Raw genomic sequence first — 7,106 nt, forward strand, 5'->3', positions numbered from 1 at the left:
TAAGGCGGCCCCAGTTAAATGCCGTCCTTTATGAGAGCTGCTATGGTTGTGGTCTCTTCACAGCAGTAGAAACCCTAACTAAGGCATACTGCAAGCTCAGAAAGAAAGCTTTAGAATGAAGCTAACTCTGCATATCCCTGGGTTTTGGATTCCTAGCTTCCTGAACCATGGGGAAACAAAGGTACAACGCCAGCTGCCAGGTCTGTGGTATCTGCTATGTAGACTGATGCACCCACGTGGCAGCCATCACAGTCCCATTGCCCATAGGAGGTGGGTGGCAAGGCAAGGCTGCTCTGCAGCGTCTCAGGGGAAAACAAAGAAGCTAGTTTAACTTGGGGCCTGTCGAAAGAACACAACGTCATCTAAGATAAGAAGCGTGCAGCGTGGTTTTCATTGTTCTGCAACATTTTTCAGAGTGCCAATGGCGTGAGCTGAGCCCGAACACGCTGCAACTCTGGGCTGCTTGGTACAGCTACTGAGCCTGCACCTAGAGAGTTGTCTGCTTTTCTGCTCTGGCTATGAAAACTAAACAAAACAAAAACCTGCCCTAACCTACGAGAGAGTTAGAAGCCAGATAAACAATCCAATCTGTGGGCCGGCCAGGAGGGTACATGAAACACTGGACAGGTAAAACCATCTTAGGTTATCTCTGTCCATTCTGTTGCTGTAACAAAATACTTGGCACTGGGTACCTTATAAAGGTAAGAGGTTGGTATAATAGAAGGAACTCGGGGTTCTAGAGACTCAAGCGCATGGTGTTGGCATCTAGGCTGGGGAGGGTTTCACTGTGAATGGCACCATGGTAGTGGGAAATGCTCTGCTCGTGTGGGAGAGGTATTCAGCGGGGATGGGGGTGGGGTGGGGGATGGGGGAAGATGGCAATCTCTCAACTAATTATAATTAGATCCGGGAGGAATTAATCCGATCTCAGAAACCCTTCACTAATCTCTTCTGAGGGCAGTTCCCTGGAACCTAGCTACTTTCCACGAAGGCCCCACTTCCTGAGGGTCCAACCACTTCCATATTGCCGTAAAGTTGGAAGAACTTCCAGTCTAAGCCCCGGGCAAGATGCCAGATGATTACAAGCACATTCGTGATCCCAGGTGAGGCCAGGAAAACTGCTCAGTTGTTTCTGAGACCGAAGTGCTGAACCACAAAATCAAGAATAAATAAAGCAATTGTTGCTTTAAGCCATTAAGAGCCGGGGAGCGTTGTTACACAGCAATAGATAAATGACACACCAAGCTAAAACTCGTCTCTGCTCTCAAGGTGATGGTAGTTCAGGGACTCCCATGGCCACCTGCACACTGTCCTTGCTGAGCCAGACAATCCTAGAAGAGAAACAGCAACTGTGCTTTGGCTAATTGAGCATCTGTCTCCCCCGGGGCCGGGATGACCTCAGGGTTATAACTCATCCCCTGCGCCTGTTCATCCTGCATATTGTGCTGAGCTAGGGTCTGGCATACAGCAGGTGCCCAATAGGCATTTACTCAATTAGTGAACCGCCATGGGACTTGCTCAGGATGCTAGCATCCCCTGCTGAGATGACTGGTGCAGTCTCCTAACTGCTGCCAGCCACACCCGGCCTTGTCCCTGAAAACCCACCAGCCATCCTAGGAAGGAAACTTTACAAAGTACAAAGCGACCCCAGTGTAGCTCCTAATCGAACGCAAGCTTTTGCTTCCTGTTTCCTCGGAATGATTTAGGAACTGCAATCTGTGCGTGTGGTAGTGTGTGTGGGGTGGGGACTAGACAAAAGGCCTTGCATATATTAAGCAAGTGTTCTGTTAACCAAGTTATAGTCCCAGCCCTAGGGTTCTTGAAATAGGGTCTTGCTATGTAGCTCAGGCTAGCCTCTAATTCCCATCTGCCTCCCCCCTCACCACCACCTCAGGCATACAGGGTCGTAGCTCTCAAAGTCTCACACATTCTCAATCCCCAATTCTATCATCCCATCTGGCACACACCTCCCTGAGCAAGCAGCCCTGCCCTGACACACACACACACACACACACACACACACACACACACACACACACACACTGTTGGAGCCTTCTCACCAGGTCTCTCTGTCTTTTTCATCTGGCACACTTTCTAAGCCTCTGAGCTTTTACACACACTAGCTAGAGAGTTACCAACAACACCAACATCCCCGTGCTTGCCTAGACCCCACTCACCTGTCAGGGCACTTTATGTCTGGCAATGGGTTTGTTTGCTTTATATTTGGAGGCAGTGTAGGTGAGCCTTGGCACAGCTGTGGGCATCTGAGGATGTCACTGACTTAGTTCTCCACTATGAGGATTCTGGGACTGAACTAAGGTCATCCGGCTTGGTTGCAGTCGCCTTTACCTGCTGAGCCTTTTTTTTTTTTTTTCCTTGTTTTCTTTTTTTTCTTTTTTTAAGATGGGAGTCTTGCTATGAAGCTCTGACTGGAATGGAGCTTACTTTATAGACCAGGCTGGCCTCAAACTCATAGAGATCCACTGGCCTCTGCCTCCTGAGTGATCAATGCCACCACGCCTGGCCCTACTGAGCCTTTTTGATGAACCTGTGTTTTTTCTTTGGTTTGTTTGTTTGAGACAGGATCTCATGTATCCCAGACTGACCTGGAAGTCACTACATAGCTGAGGGTGACTTTAAACGACCCATCCCAAGTGCTGGTATTATAGGTATGGACCACCACACCTGATTGATTGCCTTTGTGTGTATGTGTGCACTTGTGCGCTTAATTGTGTATATGTGTGAGTGTGTGTATATGTGTGTGTGCTTGATTGTATGTGTGTGCTTGATTGTGTGTGTGTGTGTGTTGTTGATTGTTTATTTTACCTGAATTGAGAAATGACAGAAAGTATTAATGGACACTGACATGGGCAGTGGGTATCAGTTTGATAGAATGGTCCAGGATTTGGGAAGTACAGTGATGACAGACTGGCCATAAAGAAGGTGGGAAGAGGTATTCAGATTGGCTCCCAGACATGGCACAAAATTCAAAGATACTTGTGTTTCAAAGAAAATCTTAGTGAAAAGGACTCATGGCAGAGGAGGCTCTCAGTAGCCAGCCAGACAGGATGGGACATCCCACGGAAACAGCCCACCTTTCTGCAGATCCTCCCTGTGCTATCTCAGTATAGCCAGGTACGATTCAGACACAGTGGCCAGAATGCAGGCTGTGGCTCCAACACATGACTTAGCTTCACCAAGACTATTGCAGCCTGTGCCAACACATCTCACCTGTTATCAGCAGAAACATTAAAGACCTAATATGTCACCCCTTCACAGTAGGCCCCAAGTCACCTGGTGTCAGGTGGGTTCCACTGGACTCGTCCTAGCAAGGAGGAACACGACTTAGCCTCACCAAGCATTCCAGGATTCCAGAAAGGCAAGGAGTGTCCCTCTTGCTTACACTGATTCAAATCACCCATAGTATTGATTTCTGTGGCCACTGCAGTGAGTCACTTTAAACTTGTTGGCTTGAAGCAACAATCTACTCTCTCACAGTTCCAGAGGGCAAAGGTCAGTTTCACCAGGTCTCAGCCAAGGTGTGGGCACTCCCCACAGAGTGCAAGGGGAGAATCCAGACTTCCAGCTGATGGCTGGCAGCAGCATCCCGCCTCAAGCCACCTGCTCTTTTGTGTGTACAGTCTCCCTCTGCCTCTCTCTTAAAAAGACACTCATGGTACTGGAGGTCTGCCTTAGTGGCCGAGTGCTTGCCTGGCATGTGAGGGGCCCTAGGGTTTTATTCTCAGCAGTACCACCATCTCATCAAAATGAACAAACAAACAAACAAACAAAATGTATTTATGATCATATTCAAGGCCTGTCTCTAACAGAAAATAATTTTCTCCCGCCAGGATCCTTAATTGCAGGCTGTAATCCCAGCATCAGGGAGGCTGGAGCAAGACAACCAAGAGTTTGAGGCCTTGGGTAAGAAATGGCTCAGTGGGTAAAAGCACTTGCCACCAAGCCAGGTGACCTGAGTTCAAACCTCAGGCCCCACATGGTGGAGGGAGAGACTACTGTAATTTGTCCTCTGATTTTTGCAAGCATGCTGTGGAAGGGATTTTTGCATTTGTGTTCACACACATCAACACATGAGGGGTTTATTTCTAAAAAGTCTTGAAGAGTTCTGAGGCCCACCCTGGACTATGTAGTGAGATAGCCTCAGGAAAAAAATTAATAAACAAACAAAAGCTTAATTTAGTATGCACTCACTCCCTTTTCCTTATGAGGTGACAGTCTACAGAGATTAGAAATTCCTCTTTTTGGTGGCCATTATTTAACCTATACACCCACTTACCAAACTTGTGTGTCTGGCTCCTGTAACATTGGTCCCTGCTACATTGGAAGTCTTCATCCTGAGGGGAAGAAATGAGCTTGCAACTCATTTTATCTCCTCATTGCCACATAACCATCAATGAATGGAAGAGGTAATGTCCTGGCTGCGTGGACTTGCTCCCTGTTACCAGGGGAAGCTGAGCTGCTATGCATCAGGACAGGGTAGAACTCAGGGCACGCTCTAAGGCTCATCTTAACAGTCAGGGTTCTGCATTCATAGTTCCAATCACTGTGGAGACAGATGACATGAAGGTAAGTAGAAAGATGGATGAATAGATGATAAATAGATGACTGACTAACAAATAGATGATTTGTTCCAATATAGATTGGAAGTCTATAGATATATAGACTAGACAGGTATCAGATCTAGATGATGAATGGATGGATGGATAGATGATGGATAGATAGATAGATAGATAGATAGATAGATAGATGATAGATAGATAGAAGATGATAGATAAACGACAGGTAGCTGGACATTGCTTTTATACTGGCCAGGTCGTGGCTTTTCTCTCATTGTCACTCCTAAACAACACGGTATAACAACTACTTCAGCATCTACACTGTGTTTGGGGATTGTAAGGTAGAGGTGATTTAAAGCATGCAGGAGGGTGTGCACCAGCTAGGTTACATTCTTTTACAAAGAAAATGGAGTTTCCACAGTTTGAGTCTCTCCAGTGGACCCTCCAGCCAACTCTCCATGGACAAGAATAAAAGTTAATGAATAGCTATAACATCCCAAACCATGCAGGAGTGCTAAGGGTTCATAGCCATTAGAGATCATTTAAGTCACTAAACCACATAGAGAACCCTAACCAGGGGCTGGAGAAGATGGCTCAGCGGTTAAGATTACTGACTGCTCTTGCAGAGGACTTGGTTCCCAGCACCCACATGGTGGCTCACAGACATCTGTAACTCCAGCTCCAGAGGATCTGACACCCTCTGCTGGCCTCTTCAGGCCCCAGGAATGTATATGGGGCACATGTGATCACAGAGGCCAAATAGCCATCCACAGGAAATAAAAACAAAACCAACCCCAAAACCCCAACAAACTATAGCCAGCTGAGGAACTGGCAGAGGTTAAGGAGGGGACAGGGAGGGATCTGGTCCTGGGGTCACGAGAGTGAGAGAGCTGTCCCTCATGAGAGCAAGTGCTGCACCTTCACTGTGCAGCAGGGAAGAGCTGTGTGTGTGTGTGTGTGTGTGTGTGTGTGTGTGTGTGTGTGCTGGGGGGGGGGGATGCCAGTGAGGCTGTCCCAAGGGTATGAGAGTAGAAGAGCCGGCAGGCTGACCTGCTCAGATTCCTCTCAGGCCCAGACCCAGGGTTTTGAATTGTCCCACCCCAACAACTACCCCATCATTGAACTACTGAAGTGCATAAAGGGGCCAGTCCTACAGATCCAAAACTACAGGGTCTCCATGACACAGAGCAACCACAGGACATCCCAGAGGAATCCCGGTGAGGGTCCAGTGTTGATAGAATAGCAGGAGTCAGAGGCCTCTTACCAGACCAGAAAGGCTTGCAGTGAGCATTTGCGAGCAAGGATGTGTGGACAAGAGGGAAGGACACACAGTGACACAGTACAGCTTCCACAAGGAGAAGGGGGAAGGATGTGTGGGATTGGGGTGCATGATGTAAAGTTCACAAAGGACCAATTAAAAGGTTTTTTTTTTTTTTGTTTTTTTTTTTTAAAAGAGGTGGTGGGTAAAGAGAAATATCACACATCATCTATAGTATATTTTGCATAAAGAAACATGTATTTATGAAAGACCAGTTACCACACCAAAAAAAAAAAATCTGTTCTCTTCATTGTTTGGGTTGCTGTGGCATTAATTTTTTTCTTTTTGGTTTTGGCATTTCAATAGCATTAATTCTTTTCCTGCCCCCCTCTCTCCGTTTTATGAACTAAAGTTCCCTTTAGAAGCCACATCTGTGCTGAAGATTCTGCGGAGTGATTGACGAGGACTCTGATTGGACAGATTGGAATGCCGCAGACCAAGAGCCACAATTATACTGTGCTATCTTTAGTCTCCTTAATCGCCACTTATTACTGTTAGGGTTTGCATGTAAATGACCTGCACAGGCTTGTATGCTTGGATACTTGGTCCAGAAGGTGGCGCTGTTACAGGAGACTGTGACACTGTCTGGACTTGGAGTCTAGTTGGCAGAGACACAAGTTCTCGGAAGCAGAGCTTGAGGGGTATAAGCTGTATAAGTTATAAGACTTCCAGAAGCCACGTGCTCCCAAAGCCACGTGCTCCTGAAGCCACGTGCTCCCAAAGCCACGTGCTCCTGAAGCCACATGAACTCCACCAAACCTTCCCCACCAGGATAGACTACATGACCCAAGATAAATTCTCTTTTAAGTTGTTCTGTCAGGTGCCACTAAAAGGCTGAGAACAATAACTAATACCTGTGCTGCCCTCTGGGCTGGGGACGTAATTCCACTGGCAGAATGCTTATTAAGCATGCATGAGAGGTTAGGTTGGATTATTAGTACCTTATAAATTGAGTATAGTGGTGCATCCTTGGCAGTGGTGGTAGGAGGATCAGAAAGATCTATGTCAGTCTTAGCCACTGGTTCTCAACCATGTGTGACCCCTTTGGGGGCCACATATCAGTTATTTAAATGACGATTCATAACAGTAGCAAAATCGCCGGGCGTGGTGGTGCACGCCTTTAGTCCCAGCACTCGGGAGGCAGAGGCAGGCGGATTTCTGAGTTCGAGGCCAGCCTGGTCTACAAAGTGAGTTCCAGGACAGCCAGGGCT

Source organism: Mus pahari, chromosome 6 (genome assembly GCF_900095145.1).
Source record: "Mus pahari chromosome 6, PAHARI_EIJ_v1.1, whole genome shotgun sequence".
Classification (NCBI taxonomy): domain Eukaryota; kingdom Metazoa; phylum Chordata; class Mammalia; order Rodentia; family Muridae; genus Mus; species Mus pahari.